This window comes from Dasypus novemcinctus, chromosome 1, assembly GCF_030445035.2.
Source record: "Dasypus novemcinctus isolate mDasNov1 chromosome 1, mDasNov1.1.hap2, whole genome shotgun sequence".
Taxonomy (NCBI): domain Eukaryota; kingdom Metazoa; phylum Chordata; class Mammalia; order Cingulata; family Dasypodidae; genus Dasypus; species Dasypus novemcinctus.
In genome coordinates this window covers 126,310,380-126,328,033 of record NC_080673.1, presented here as the reverse complement: position 1 = coordinate 126,328,033, position 17,654 = coordinate 126,310,380, and positions in this window count along the sequence as shown.

Sequence of the window (17,654 nt, the reverse complement as noted above, 5' to 3'; positions counted from 1 at the left end):
ATGGACACTCACTCAAGAAGACTCACAGAAGAGGGAGAGCTCTGCAGATGCCAAAGGAGAGAGGACTCAAATAGCTAAAGCCTGGGGAGAGATAAGCCATTCACCTGATAGTTGGCAGCTGACAAGAATAGAACTGCTGAGCTGATAAGACCTGGAAAGAAACTAGCCCTATGCCAGACTGATACAGGAAGCCCAGAGAGACAGCCCTATGCCTGCCTGCAGCTGAGATCAGAAGAAACTGGGCCCATGGGGCCTTGAAAGGAAAAAGGACGGAAAGACCAGGCAAAGATCAGCTGCCATCTTGCTTTAACACATTGCAAATGTCTTTGGTGAGAAAAGTAACCTTTAGTTGGACTCTTTAGTGCCTTGTAACTGGAGGATTTTAACCCAAGTAAATACCCTTTATAGAAATTAACAGGCGGCAGACTTGGCCCAGTGGTTAGGGCGTCCGTCTACCACATGGGAGGTCCGTGGTTCAAACCCTGGGCCTCCTTGACCCGTGTGGAGCTGGCCCATGAGCATTGCTGATGCGTGCAAGGAGTGCCGTGCCACGCAGGGGTGTCCCCCACGTAGGCGAGCCCCATGCTCAAGGAGTGAGCCCTGTAAAGAGAGCCGCCCAGTGCGAATGGAAGTGCAGCCTGCCCAGGCATGGCACCACACACATGGAGAGCTGACACAACAAGATGATGCAACCAAAAGAAACACAGATTCCCATGCCGCCAACAACAACTGAAGCGGACAAAGAAGATGCAGCAAATAGACACAGACAACTGGGGTGGGGAGGAAGGGGAGAAAAATAAATAAATAAATAAATCTTTTTTTAAAATTTTAAAAAAACATAGAAATCAACAGACTTCTGGTACTTTTTTTTTTTAAGATTTATTTATTTATTTATTTATTTATTTATTTCTCTTCCCCTCCCCCCCCCCCCCACACCCTGGTTTTCTGTTCTCTGTGTCTATTTGCTGCATCTTCTTTTGGTACTTTTTATCAGCACCCCTTTAGGTGACTAATCACAGACATCAGTACTTACAAGAGGATAGATTTTGAGTCACTGAATTGTTACTATATTCTATTTCCTATCACGTTGTTCATGAGTTATGATACATCACCTTTTGAATTATAAGACATCACTTAGAAATCACAGCAGTCACATAATTTCTCGGCAGTCACATAATTGCCCTGAAGGAATTAAGTGAAGAATAATTTTATCCAATGCTCCCCCTATTATGCTTCTTTGATGTTATGGTGTCCCACTGTAGCCTTTATCTTCAGTCACGAAAAGACAGACTGCAATGGGAAAAACAAAACTAAGGAAGAACGTAAAATCCTGCTCTCTATCCCCCTAATCCCGGGATTAGCCGTGTAATCTGGTCATAGAAAAGAATAGCTACTAAACCATTCTTAAGGTCAAAGTACACATTATAGATCTCTGAATTCCTAGCCCAACACCTTATTCATAGTAGGTACACAATAAATTTTCATAATAATGACTTGTAGAGTAGTGACATTTTTTGCCAGTTGTTGTAAGGACCACAATAGACAATGATTGGAGCTATCTTGAAAAGTATAAAGTGTTATTCAAATGTTACGCAGTTGCAATATTAGAACAATCAACTTTGTTGTGTATATGAATTGAGGACTTACTATGTGCCAAGTACTTGCTAGATCTAATTTGTCCTCAGAATTATTATCTGTCTTAGGTATTTACTGGAATAAAGTATGGTGTATATATCAATATTATCCCCATTTTAAAGATGAGGAAAGTGAGGCTCAGAAAGGTTAGATAACTAGCCCAAAGTTATACAGTGGGGAAGTCAAGTTTAGGATCCAGGTCAGATGAACTTTAAAACCTATCTGTGGGAAGTGGATGTGGTTCAAGCACCTGGGTGCCCACCTACCACATGGGAGGTCCCAGGTTCAGTTCCTGGTAACTCCTAAAGAAGACAAGCAAGACAGCAAGCTGATGTGATAAGGCAGTGTGGCAAGCTGACTCAACAAGATGACACAACAAGATGATGCAACAAGGAGACACAATGAAAGACACAACAAGCAGGGAGCAGAGGTGGCTCAAGTGATTGGGTGCCTCCCTTCCACATGGGAGGTCGTGGGTTTGCTTTCGTTGCCTCCTAAAAAAGGAAGACAAGCAGACAGAGAGAGTATATATTGAACAGACATAGGGAGGACACAGAGAGCAGAAACACCAAGGGGTGGGAAATAAATAAATAAATCTTTAAAAAAATAGTTCAAACAAACAAACAAAAAACCAATCTGTGCCTGAGTATGAGAAAGTTGAATGTGAAGAGAGTGGAGATCATGTAAAGAACCTCTGCAAAAAGAAAGAAACACTAAGAAAATGAAAGAAGATCAAGGAAAAGTTCTTTCCTCCAACTCTTTCACTCTTATCCTTCTTGCCCCATAACTAATATACCAGCTAACAGCTGCTAAAAGTGTATTTCTGATGGTTCTGGTGACCATGGAACGTGGCTATGTCAAGGTGGAGGACTGTTGTTAGTGACCTTTCCAAAGAGCTAAAGTATTTGTTTAAATATTTAAATACAGCTGTAGCTGTAGAATAAGGGGGGAAAAATAGTGTCATGGCTAAGTGCATAGGCTCTGGAGTCAGGCTGCCCAGACATGTGACTTTGCAAGTTTATTTCATCTTTCTAAGTCACATATTTCTCATCTTTAAAATAGGGACACTGATAGTACTTACCTCAGAGAGTTTCTTTGATAATTGAATGAGAAAGCATTTTAAAGAAGTTTAGCGTAGTGCTTAGCACACAGTAAACACTCAATAAATGTTAGCCTATGTTGTATTATTAGTGGCCATGTTTTTCAGGGCCATATTTTTTATTGCCTCCAATTTCCACAAGGTGGCAGGTTGAGTTCAAAGTGGATCCAATGGCTGTATGTCCCAATGACAAGACCTACTTTACTTGTTTCAGAAAAACTAGTCCAAATATGTACAAAACATCATCATTACATTTTATATAGACTGTCATGGCCCAGGCATCTTATAGTTACTACTTAATGGAACATGCAGATCTTTTAATTTAATCCTCTTATTACTCAGCATTCCCAGGATCAGCTTCATTTGCATGCAATGTATATTAACTCTGCCATGGATCACAGCTTAAGTGAGTGCATTCAAATTATCTCATTGAACACTTAGTTAGGTCCCTCAACACTGCGAAAGAGGAGAAAATTAGCAAGCTGGAAAGCTCTGGGCTCTATGCATTGTAAATGGCATGAGATTTAAACACCATGATTTAGAGTGATAGGATGTTTGTAAATTAAGAGCTGCAGATATGATGACATTGAATGGGAGATTATCTGGCTTAATGGTAAGGAAGAATTCAAGGTAATTTTTTAAAAGTAAAATTCACATTTTTTCCTGTGTGTCTTCTCCCCTTTCCATTTCTCCAATATCATGGCATATTGATTATCTCCAATTTCTACTATTTTGTCTTTAAAGCATTGCTTTTGGCATGGGACAAACTGGGTTCAAACCCTGGCTCCACTATTTATTACGGCAGTGTAAACAGCAGTAAGTATTTGACAAATACTTACTCTCTTTATCCCTCAATTCTTCAGCTGCAATAACAGTACCTACTTTAAAGAGACAGGGTGAGGGTTAAATGAAATAAAGCATGGGAAGAGCTTAACTAAATAAAATTAGTTACTAGTAATTGCATTGCCATAGACTGGCCAAGAGAATAGCAGATTTGTAGACTAAATTAATGAGTTATTTTACTATTGCACAGTGATAGTAATGGAAAGACTGGCCTTGGAAGTCTTCAAGGAAAATATTCTGTGAAATCAGTTTTATGTTGTCAAAAGTATCCTCCAAGGATGGAGGGGTGAGCCATCAGTGGTTAAGTATACAGATCTGAAGACAGACTTACAAGGTTTATTTCCTGCCCACAATTAATTTTGTGACATGTGAGTTAACAAGTTCTATAACCTTTCAGTGTCTTAGTTTCTCTATATTTAAAGGCAGGATGGTGATAGCATTCATCTTTCAGAGTAGGTGTGAGGTTTGAGGAAGTCAGTTTAAGTCAGGAGTTCTTAACTTTTTTTTTCCAGGACCCGTTTGCCATCAGGTGAAAATCACAGACCCCTTACCAAGTCCACACTATCCTGTGATTTATTCAATAAATATATCACACCTGCACCACCATGTTCCCACAAGAATAATGTTTTTTGACTTTTCAATTCAAGTTCATCACCCCCTGAAATCTTTCCATGGACCCCTGATTAAGAACCCCTGCAGGTAAAGCACTAGGCACAGTTGCTTTGTTAAATGCTAGCCGCTATTCTAGGGCTCTGTTTGGGAGATGTACAATTACTTATACTCATTTCACTCAGGGGATTTTTGGATTCTGTAAAGCTAACTCTCTTAGTTTATAATTAGGAAAGAAGATAAAGCAGACTTCTTGGCAATTTCCTGTCGTTGAAACCGTGTGTTTCATGAACCATGGAAAGTACCCCAAATTTCTTCTCAACCCCACCCCAGCAAACTGAAAAACTCAGATCTCTCCCACCCACTCTCTATACAGTTCCCATGGACTATGAGAGCCAAATAAGTATTGGTTGCTTTGTGCTTAAATTGTTTTACTGGTGCTGTATTTCTTCCAGTTACAACAACACAATTTGTTTCAATTTTATCCATCAGGGTCAGTCCTGCTCTGAGATCAGAGTTTGCCTCTTTCAATGGATTTTACAAAGGCTAAAATGGGAGAGAGCTTCTCTGAGCAACTTTTTTTTTTAAAGATTTCTTTATTTCTTTATTTCTCTCCCCTTCCTCACCCCCCACCCCGGTTGTCTGTTCTCTGTGTCTATTTGCTGCATTGTCTTCTTTGTCTGTTTCTGTTGTTGTCAGCAGAACGGGAATCTGTGTTTCTTTTTGTTGTGTCATTTTGCTGCATCAGCTCTCCGTGTGTGCGGCACCATTCCTGGACAGGCTGCACTTTCTTTTGCGCTGGGCGGCTCTCCTTACGGGGCGCACTCCATGCGCATGGGGCTCCCCTATGCAGGGACACCCCTGCATGGCATGCCACTCCTTGTGCGCATCACCACTGCGCATGGACCAGCTCCACACAGGTCATGGAGGCCCAGGGTTTAAACCACGGACCTCCCATGTGGTAGACGGATGCCCTAACCACTGGGCCAAGTCTGCTTCCCATTCTCTGAGCAATTGTAGCTACTTTTGGCCTGCATAGACTAGACTGTTGTGCACACCTATATAGCGAGAGGAGGGATAAGACTTCCAGAGCCTCTCTGGACAGCTGCAGGTTCTTCAGCCTGCATGGACTGGATTGTCAGGCATACCAGTGGCTCCATACCCACCCCTGACAGGGCAGGAGGAAGGACAGTGCTTCCTCAGCTCTCCAGGCCACTGTAGCTGCTTTGGGCCTGAATGGACAAAACTGATGTGTATACCTGTGACTTTATCCCCATCCCTGGCTTACAGGGAAGGAGTGGGGCTGGTGCTTCATCAGTCTATCTGGGCAACTACAGTCAATTTTGGCATGCACAACTTAGTTTACTGTCCATACCTGCAGGTCCATCCCTACCCCAGGCAGGGAAGGAAAGGGCACAGAGCTTCATCAGCCTCTCTGGGCAACTACAGATGTCATTGCCTGCACAGATCGGGCTACTGCACAGGCTGTGTCTCCATCCCCACTCCTGGTAGGGGAGATAAATGGAAGAAACTTCATCAGTTCCTGGGGCAACTTGGGTAGCTTCAACCTCCATGTCTTACAGTACCAACCACAACCTTGGCCCCTACTCCACACCCAACAAGGTAGAAAGGACAAGAAACAGATGAAAAAGAGCTGAAAATTCAAATTGGTTAAATATGAGCTATCGGAAAGTTCCAAAAGAAATTGAAGCAATTATCAAAGAGGGGATATAGCACAAAGTCAGTTAAATAGAAAACCCTAGACTAAAGAGAGAAACTGAGCCAAGAATAAATACAAGTAAATCTGATGCTGAGACACCAACAAAAAATTACAAGCCATACCAAGAAACAGCAAAATATGGGCCAGTCAAAGGAACAAACTAAACCTCTAGATGACATAAAAGTGTTGAGGCAATTAAACAGATTTTCAAACAAATCTCCTTAATAAATTGAATGAGATGGTTAAAGAGATTCATATTTAAAAGACACTGTTTGAGCACAAAGAAGAATTCAAAAGCATACATAGAAAAATAGCAGATCTTATGGAAATGAAAGACACAATAAATGAAACTAACAATACACTGGAGGCATATAGCAGCATATATTAAGAGACAGAAGAAAAGGTCAGTGAGTTTGAAGGCAGGATCTTTGTAAGTGGAAGCACAAAAGAACAGATAAAGAAAAGAATGGGAAAAAAAATTGAACAGGGTCTCAGGAAAATAAATGACAGCAAGAAACATCAAACATACATGTCATCAGTGTCCCAGAAGGAGAAAAGAAGGGAAAGGGGGCAGAAGGAACATTTGAAGAAATAATGGTAGAAAATTTCCCAACTCTTTCAAAGAACATAGCATATTCCATGTCCAAGAAGCACAACATACTCCAATCTGAATAAATCAGAATAGACCTACTCTGACACACATACTAATCAGAATATCCAAGAAGCACAGCATACTCCAATCTGAATAAATCACGATAGACCTACTCTGAGACACATACTAATCAGAATGTCAAATACCAAAGATAAAGAGAGAATTATGAAAGCAACAAGAGAAAAGCAATTCATCACATACAATGGATACCCAATAAGATTAAGTGCTGATTTCTCATCAGGCACCATGGAGGCAAATAAAAGATAGAAGTTGCAAATAAATAAAATCAGAATTGAGAGAGAGCATATTACCACTGACCCCATAGAAATAAGAGAGATCATAAGAGGATACTATGAACAACTGTACACCAACAAACTAGACAACATAGATGAAATGGACAAATTCGTAAGAACATACTACACTGACCCTAGAAGAAACAGAAAACCTCAACAAACTAATCACATGTAAAGAGACTGAAACAATCATCAAAAACCTCCCCAATATGAAAAGCCCTGGACCAGATGGCTCCAGAGATGAATTCTGGCAAGCATTCATGCTTACCAGTATTACTCAAACTCTTCCAAGAAATTGAAAAGGAAGTAATGCTACCAAACTCATTCTATGAAGGAAGTCAATATCACCTTAATAAGAAAACCAGATAAAGATATTATGAAAAAAGAAAATTACAGACCCATTTCCCTAATGTATATAGATGCAAAAATCTTCAACAAAATACTCACTAAGTGAATACAACAACACAGCAGAACTATTCTTTATGATCAAGTAGGTTTTATCCCAGGTAAGCAAGGGTGGTTCAACACAAGGAAATCAATCAGTGTAATGTATCACATTAATAAATTGAAGAAGAAAAATTATATGATCATCTCAATTGATGCACAACAGCCTTTGACAAAATCTAGCATCCTTTTTTGATAAAAAACACTCTAAGAGATAGGAATTGAAGGAAACTTTCTCAACATGATAAAGGGTGTATATGAAAAACCCACAGCAAATATTGTAATAAATGGTGAAAGACTGAAACTTTCCTGCTGAGATCGGGAACAAGACAAGGATACCCACTGGCACCACTGTTGCTCAATATAGTGCTAGAGTTTCTACCTGTAGCAATCAATCAGGCAAGAAAAAAAGTGTTCAAATTGGAAAAGAAGAAGGAAAACTTTTGCTATTCATAGATGATATAATCCTATACCTAGAAAGTCCTGAAGTATCTATAACAAAGCTGCTAGAGTTAACAAGTGAGTTCAGCAGAGTGGCAGAATACAAGGTAATAGGGAAAAATCAATAGTGTTTTTATACACTAGTAATGAGCCATCTGAGGAGGAAGTCAGGAAAAAATTCCACTTACAATAGCAACTAAATGAATCAAATATTTAAGAATAAGCTTAATCAAGTATGTAAAGGATCTGAATTCAGAAAATTACAATGCATTGCTAAAAGAAATCAAAGATGACCTGAATAAATGGAAGTACATTCCATGTTCATGGATTGGAAGACTAAATATTGTTATGTTGTCAATTCTACCCAAATTGATTTATAGATTCAATGCAATCATGATAAAAAATTCTAACAGCCTTTTTTTTTTAATGGAAAAGCTAATTATCAAATTTGTTTGGAAGGATAAGGGGCACTGAATAGCCAGAAATATCTTAAAAAGGAAGAATGAAATTGGAAAACTCCCAGTTTTGAACTTTAAATCATGTTACCTAGCTACAATGGTAAAAACAGCATGATGTTGGCATAAAGATATGCATATAGACCAATGGAACTGAATTGATTGCTCAGAAACCCTCACATCTAAGGTCGAGTGATTTTTTACAAGACTGTCAAATCCACCCACCTGGATCAGAAAAGCCTATTCAAAAAATAGTGTTAAGAAAACTGGGTAGCCATATCTAAAAGAAAGAAAGAGGACCCCTATATCTCACAACTTATACAAAAATGAACTCAAAATGGACCAAAGACTTAAATATAAAAGCTAGAATCATGAAACTTCTAGAAGAAAATGTAGGTATATAACTTCAAGACCTGGTCATAGGTGTTGGTTTCTTAAACTTTACACCCAAAGCAGGAGCAACAAACGAAAAATGGAAAAATGGAATTTCCTCAAACTTAAACATTTTGTGCCTCAAAAAACTTTGTCCAGAAGGTGACAGGGAACCTACTCAATGGGAAAAAAATCTTTAAAAACCACATATCCAATAAGGGCTTGATTTCCATGTGTATAAAGAGATCATACAACTCAACAGTAAAAGGGCAAGCAATTCAGTTAAAAAATGGGCAAAAGACTTAAATAGACATTTTTAAAAGAGGAAATACAAATGGTGAAAAAGCACATGAAAAAAAATGTTCAATATCTCTAGCTTTTAGGGAAATGCAAGTCAAAACTACAGTGAGTTATCATTTTACACCTCAGAATAGCCATTATTTAAAATACAGAAAAGTACAAGTGCTATAGAGAATGTGGAGAGATAGGAACACTCCTTCACTGTTGTGGGAATATAGAGTGGTGCAGCCTCTTTGGAAGACATTTTCATGGTTCCTCAGGAAGCTAAATACTGAAATGCCGTATGATCATTGCCATATGCAATCTCTCTATTAGGACTACATCCAGAAAAATGAAAATAAGGATGCAAACAGACATTTGTGATAAGCAAAATGTGGTGTATCCATACAAAGGAATAGTATGCTCCTGTAAGAATAAATGAAACTGGGATACATACGACAACATGGATGAACCTACATTATACTAGGAGAAATAAGCCAGTCACAGAAGGACAAATACTGTATAGCCTCATTAATGTGAACAAAATATGAAGAAAAAACACATGGAGTTAAAACCTAGAGTATGGGTTATTAAGAGATAGCATGAGGGCTGAGAAGAGGTACTGATGCTTAATGTACATAAAATTTTTAATTAGCTTGACTATAAAAGTGTGGAAATTGATAGAGTTGATGGTAACACATTATAGTGAGTATAACTAACATGGCTGGCTTATAAATGGGATTGTGGTTGAAAGGGGTAGTCTAGGGATGTAAATGTCAATTGAAAGAAAGCTAGAAAATAATCTAGGGACCAAATAACATAGTGAACTTGGTGGTGGATGAGGAGAGTGGCTAATAGTCAAATACAAGATGTTCTTCTATGAATTAGAACAAATATATGTCACTATAATAGGGTGTTAAGAATATGGTGATGATAAGAAAAATAGTTAAAGTAACTTATGGACTTTAGTTAACAGCAATATTGTAATAATCTTGCTTTAATGTCAAAGAAGGTGCAACATCAATGCTAAGGGTCAATAGTAGGGGATAATGGGAATTTTTTCCTTTGGAGTAAGGAAAATGTTCAAAAATTTACCGAAGCAATGACTGCTCAACTCTGTGATGAAAGTGAGAGCCACTGAGTATACACTTGGGATAGCTTGTACAAGTCATGGGACTGAATAACACAGTGAACCATGAGGTGGAAGATGGACTGTGGTTAACAGCACAAATATGAGAGTGTTCTTTCATGAACTGTAACAAATGTACAATACAAATACATGGTGTTAATAATAGGGAGGTGTATGGAAAAAACATACCAAATGTAAACTATGGATCCATAATTAGAAGTAATTTTGATGATCTTCTCTCATAATCTGTAACAAATGTTGCACAATAATGCAAAGTGTTGGTCAAAAGGGGATTTATGGGAATTCTGCATGTTATGCATGATTGTTTTGTAAGCTCACAACTTCTCTAATAAAAATTTTTTTTTTTAAATGGGAGAAAGGAAAATTTTAAATGAGGATTACAGTGTAGGAGTAACATTAAATAGTTGCTGCAATAAGCTGTGAAAAGAAATCTTAAACCCACAAACCAAAAATATAAAAAACAGCCTCACTCACCAATCTTTGTTCTAAAACACAGCCATGTCTTTGAGAAATTAGGTTGTCAAAACCTAGATGTGTCCTCATTTGGAACAAGCTTTATGGAACTGGATGTGGCAAAAATAATGATTCAGGGTGATATGCAGAGCCCTGTGCCTACCTGAAGCTACAGACTTGCTTCAACTTTATACAACATCTACCATCAGTCAATGGGAGAATTTTGAAAGGAACATAAAGATAAAATCAGTACTTACACAAAGGAGTCACAAGGGGGTTGGGGTTACAGAAGAGCTAAACTCCCAGAAATGGGAGATTGCTAGAATGAGTCCAAATTCACACTTCCATGTTAGAGAACTTCAGCAATCCAGAGGATAATTGGCCTACACAGTGCTCCTGGCCATACCCCTAATATGCAATCTAGAGATTTCCAATGGAGAAACTTAAATGTTTGTTTTGTTTTGTTCAACATTGACAAGCCTAACCCCAATCCACCAAGAAAAATCCAGATCATATACTGCATATTCTCTTTTTTTAAATTTCTCTCCCCTTCCCTGCCCTCCCCACCCTCCCCACCCTTCCCACCCCATTTGCCTGCTCTGTGTCCACTCGCTGTATGTCCTTCTGTGTTCACTTGTATTCTTGTCAGCGGCACCGCAATCAGTGTCACGTTTTTTTGTTGTATCATCTTGCTGCGTCAGCTCTCTGTGTGTGCTGCGCCATTTCCAGGCAGGTTGCACTTTTTTTCCGCACTGGGCGGCTCTCCTTATGGGACGTACTCCTTGTACGTTGGCTTCCCCTATGCGGGGGACACCCCTGCGTGGCACGGCACTCCTTGTGTGCATCAGCACTGCACATGGGCCAGCTCTACACAGGTCAGGAGGCCCTGGGTTTGAACCTTGGACCTCCCATGTGGTAGGCAGACACCCTATCCATTGGGCCAATTCCGCTTCCCTGCATATTTTCTTTAAATAGATGTTAACTGACCTCATCATGCAAGATGTTTTACTTGGTTGCTATCAGACACATCAAACTCCTTTAGTCCTTTATTCCTTCAACATTTATTAAATGCTAACTGTGGTCCAGGAACTGTACCAGGTGCTGTTCTGATGAATAAAAGTACACATTTCTTGCCCTCAAGAATTTGATACTCTGGAGAAGGAAGAAGGAAGAAGAAAGGCAGATATCTGGCTAAATAGTGAGGTCAGCTGTTTGACCTCAGAAGAGATTCCCATACAGTTATTCTTGGCTTGCTAAATTGCTGTGCAGAGTTAAAAGAAAAGATATTTGAAAGCCTGCTGATTATTAGGTGCTCAGTTAAAGACCACTAGAGTCTTTAATACAGCAGTTAAGAATCTGTAGCTAGCCCAGTTTACGTAGAAATCCCAGCTCTAAATTTAATAACTGTGTGGTCGTGGACAAATTATTTAAACTCTTTGTACTTCAGTTTCCTTATCTGCGAAAGCTGAATAATTGTAATAATTAAACCAATTACCTAGTAGTACAAATATTAAAGGCCCAGCACCTAGTAAGCACTATGTAAGTGCTACTTATTAACTATAGTAAAATGGAATGTGAATTGTAACAATGCTCTTTAAAACTGCCATGGATCACTATGCAGCACTAAAATTATATATATATATATACACACACACACACACATATACATGCGTACACACATACATGAAAGAGATCATTATATTTTGCTAAATGGAATAAAGCATGTTGATAAAAAAGTGGGGAAAGAAAACAGAAAGATTGGAAGAACATATATGACAATGGTAACTTTCTCTGTGGGTGGTGGGATTACAGGTGACTCATTTTCTTCTTTTTTCTAAGTTGTGTTTACTAAATACTTAAAACATTTTATATGAAATACAAGAAAATTTGGTTATTGAAGACTCCTTGAGCCCTAAATGCCCTATATTTAAAAAGAAGAAAGAGCTAAACTCAAAGATTTAACTGAGCAACTAGAGAAACTAGAAAAAGAAGAGCAAACCAATCTCAAAACAAAGAGAAGGAAAGAAATAATAAATATTAAAGCAGAAATAAATGAAATTGAGAGGAAAAAACAATAAAGAAAATCAACAAAACCAAAAGCTGGTTCTTTGAGAAGATCAATAAAATTGACAAACCCCTAGCTAGACTAACAAAGAAAAAAAGAGAGAAGATGCAAATAAGTACAATCAGAAATGAAAGGGGGGAAGTTACAACTGACAGAAATTTTAAAAATCATAAGAGGATATTGTGAGAAACTGTATGCCAAGAAACTAGAAAACCTAATGAAATGGACAAATTCCTAGAAATGCACAACCAACCTATACTGACACTACAAGAAATACAAGAACTTAACAAATCAACCACATTTAAGGAGATTGAATCAATCATCAAAAATCTCCCAGCACAGAAAAGTCCAGGACCAGATGGCTTCACAGGTGAATTCTACCAAGAATTTAGAAAAGAATTAACACCAACCCTGTTTAAACTCTTCCAAAAAATTGAAGTGGAAGGAAAACTACCCAACATATTTTATGAAGCTAGCATCACCCTAATACCAAAACCAGATAAAGATACTACAAGAAAAGAAAATTACAGACCAATTTCTAGTGAACATAGATGCAAAAATTCTCAACAAAATACTTGCAAATTGAATCCAATAGCATATCAAAGACTTATACATCATGACCAAGTGGGATTTATTCCTGGTATGCAAGGCTGGTTCAACATAGGAAAATCAATCAATGTAATATACAACATTAACAAATTGAAGGAAAAACCTACACGATATCTCAATTGACACAGAAAAGGCATTCAACAAAATCCAGCATCCTTTTTTTTTTTTTTGATAAAAACACTTCAAAAGATAGGAACAGAAGGAAAATTCTACAATATGATAAAAGGCATATATGAACAACCCACAGCCAACATCATACTCAGTGGGGAAAGGTTGAAAGCCTTCTTTCTAAGATCAGGAACAAGGATGCCCACTGTCACCACTGTTATTCAATATTGTACTAGAAGTTCTACCTAGGGCAATTAGACAAGAAAAGAAAATTAAAGGCATCCAAATAGGAAAAGAGGAAATAAAACTCTGTTTGTGGATGGCATGATCCTGTACTTAGAAAATACTGAAGTATCCATGACAAAACTACTTGAGCCAATAAATGAGTTCAGCAAAGTGCCAGGATACAAGATTAACATGCAAAAATCAATAATGTCTTTGTACACTAGTACTGAACAATCTGAGGAAATCAGGGGGAAAATTCCATTTTCAATAGCAACAAAAACTCAAATATCTAGGAATTAATTTAACCAAAGAAGTACAGGATCTATATGTAGAAAATTACATAGCAATTGTTAAGAGAAATTTAAAAAGACCTAAGCAAATGGAAAGACATTCCATGTTCATGGATTGGAAGAACAAATATCATGAAGAAGTCAATCTTACCCAAACTGATTTATAGATTCAATGCAATATCAATCAAAATCCCAACAGCTTACTTTACAGAATTAGAAAATGCAATTACCAAATTTAGTTGGAAGGGAAAGTGCACCCAAATAGCCAAAAGCATTCTAAAAAAGAAGAGCAATGTAGGAGGAATTTCACTGCCTGATCTTGAAACATATTAAAAAGCTACAATGGTCAAAACAGCATAGTACTAGCATAAAGATAGACACATTGATCAGTGGAACAGAATTGAGAACCCAGAAATAAACCCTCACCTATACAGTCAACTGGTTTTTGACAAACCTACCAAGTCTATGTTAATTGGACAAAACAGTCTTTTCAACAAATGGTGCTGGGACAACTGGATATCTATAACCAAAAGAATGAAAGTGGGCCCTCAACTTACTCCCTATACAAGAATCAATTCAAAATGGGTCAAAGACCTAAATATAAAAGCCAGGACCATAAAACTACTAGAAGAACATGTATGGAAACATCTTCAAGACCTTGTAGTAGGTGGTGGTTTCTTGGACTTTACACCTGAAGTACATGCAACAAAAGAAAAAATAGATGAATGGGACCTCCTCAAAATTAAACGCCTTTGCACCTCACAGGACTTTGTCAAAAGGGTGAAAAGGCAGTCCACTCACTCAAGAGGAGAAAATATTTGGAAATCACATGTCAGATGAGGGTTTAATATCCAGGATATATAAGGAGATGTTACAAATCAACAATAACAAATTACCCAGTTAAAAAATGGGCAAAAGCCTTCAATAGACATTTGTCCAAAGAAGAAATATAAATGACAAAAAACTACATGAAACAAATGCTCAACATCACTAATGATTAGGGAAATGCAAATGAAAACTACGTGAGATATAATTTCACATCTATTGGAATGGCCACTATTAAAAAGACAGATAACTCCAAGTGTTGGAGAGGATATGGAAAGATAGGAATACTTAATCACTGTTGGTGGGAATGCAGAATAGTACAGCCACTGTGGAGGACTGTTCAGCAGTTCCTAAGGAAGTTGAATATAGACTTGCCATGTGACACTGCAATATCACTACTGGGTATATACCCAGAAGAACTGAGAGCAGTGACACAAATAGACATCTGTACAGCAATGTTCATAGCAACATTAATCATGATTGCCATAAGTTGGAAGCAACTCAGGTGTCCATCAACAGATGAATAGATAAACTGTGGTCTACTCACATGATGGAATATAATGCAGCTGTAAGAAGAAATGAAGTTGTAAAACATATGACAACATGGATGAACCTGGAGGATATTATGTTGAGCAAAGCAAGCCAGACACAAAAGGACAAATACCATGTGATTGCATTACTATGAACCAAATATATTGTGTAACATATTGTATGATTAAAAAAAAATTATATGTATCCAGTACATTTAAAAGAGAAATGCATGTTTTTATTCAACTATGTTTTCTTTTTAGTTTTTAATTGTTTATATTGTCAATTATTAAATGTAAAATAAAGTTAAAAAAAAGAATGAGTGTTCAAGAACTGCCTTAATTATAAATTATTTGATTATATTGGAATATCATCTAGCAAATAGTTCAGGGATAAGTGAGCTGTTAATTCTCAGTGAAAAGGCCTTCCCTGGGCAATGAGTATCAAGAGATCCTTAATTTTCACTTGTTTTCCTCTTATTTCTGGGCTATCTGGTGGGCAGTTAGACTTGGTCATCTCTCTCTCTCTCCTTCTGATTTCAGAAATTTTATGATGGTGTACTGTCTGTTGCTGATAGCAAGAGACTAGTTTAAGTCTTCTTTGTGACAGATCCCACAGAATACAGAATAGATGCTAATTATATTGCCCATTTTCCAGATTCTGATAGGTAATAAGAGAGCCATGGAGGGTTCCCTATACTGGAGTTGAGCTAGTACAAGATCCATCCTGTGTACACTTGAAGTAGATTCTTTCCTAGGTGGTGGGTGGTATAGAATGACGTTTATATGGGAATGGTCTGACTTTTGCAGCTCTTAAACTATCTTATATATATATATATATATATATATATTTTTTTAAAGATTTATTTTTATTTCATTTCCCTCCCCAGTTGTCTGCTCTCTGTGTCCATTTGCTGTGTGTTCTTCTATGTTTGCTTATATTCTTGTCACTGGCACCGGGAATCTGTGTCTCTTTTTGTTGTGTCATCTTGCTGTGTCAGCTCTCTGTGTGTGCAGTGCCACTCCTGGGCAGGCTGCACTCTTTTTTTGTGTGTGCTGGGTGGCTCTCCTTATGGGGCACACTCCTGCACATGGGGCTCCCCTATGTGGGGAACACTCTTACATGGCAGGGCACTCCTTGCACACATCAGCACTGTGTGTGGGCCAGCTCATCACATGGGTCAGGAGGGCCTGGATTTGAACCCTGGACCTCCCATGTGGTAGGCAGATGCTCAATCTGTTGAGCCAAATCTGCTTCCCACTCTACCTTATCTTTTTTTTTTCCTTTATAGACACTTTATTTATTTAACAGTAACTATTAGCAATATTTTAATTTATTTTTTCAACTTTATTTTTTTGTCTTTATTCATTTTTTTAATATTACATTCAAACACTATGAGGTCCCTATATACTCCCCCACCCCCCTCATCCCACTCCTCCCCCCATAGCAACATTCTCCTCCATCATCATGAGACATTCATTGCATTTGGTGAATACATCTCTGCGCATCGCTGCACCTCATGGTCAATGGTCCACATCATAGCCCACACTGTCCCACGTTCCATTCACTCTGCCTTATCTTAACCTTCAAGATGTTAAGGAGCTACTGGATGTGCTCCAAGACAGGGCCAGCAAGTCCAGGGCCCCTAACAGTTATTTCTGATCCTCTTTGCTTGGTCAACCCACACCTTAGTCTTCCATTACTGGAAGGCTGAATTAGACGTAATGGCTGGAGAAGGTATCCAAGTTTTCCAGACATGTTTCTGGATAGAAGACACTGTGGCAAGGAGGAAAGCTGCTTTCTTTGTATTTCTACCTCTTGTCTCTTCCTAAGCCTTCTGCCTTAATTTCTAGTTAACTTCAACAATGTTGACAAGACAAAGAGAAGTCTTTCCACTGTCTAGTCCACTTTTAATTATTTTATTTCCCTGGCTACCAGGCAATAAACTGTCCCTTCTTGGTTTTCACCTCACTTTTTTTTTCTGGGTATTGGGTATAGTTTGTTTGGGCCAGGTGCTGCCAGAAACTTCTTGGGAGGTTCAAAGTTTCCTGGAATTTATAATCCACCCAGAGAAAGCCCCTGTGAGGAAAGTCCACAAATTTCTTTGGCATACCTCTAGGGATATTATAGTTGCTCTGCTTCTACTGGGCTGCTTTTGGCTTCCTCAGTGTAATTGTCCTGTCTTCTTTCATGCTTCAGGAAAAATAGTCTCCCTGACCTTCTTTTCCTAATTATAAAGGAAAGACTCTAGGCTCTGGAGCCATACAATCTGGCTTCAAATATCCCCCACTTGTTGTGTGACTTTGGGCAATTTAATTGGCCATGTTGATCCACCATTTTCTTCTTATTTATAAGATGTGAATAATAATTTTATCCAACCCATAGTGCCAGGAAAGCTCCAAAGATGGAGTTATTAGTTCTATATAGAAGGTATTAAAAAAAAAAAAAAAAACTAAATGAAATAACCAGAGTAAAGCACTTAATACATTATGTGAAATACACTAATAATTGGATATTATTTACAGGGTCCCCAATTTCCCATTCTCTTTTGCTATCCCA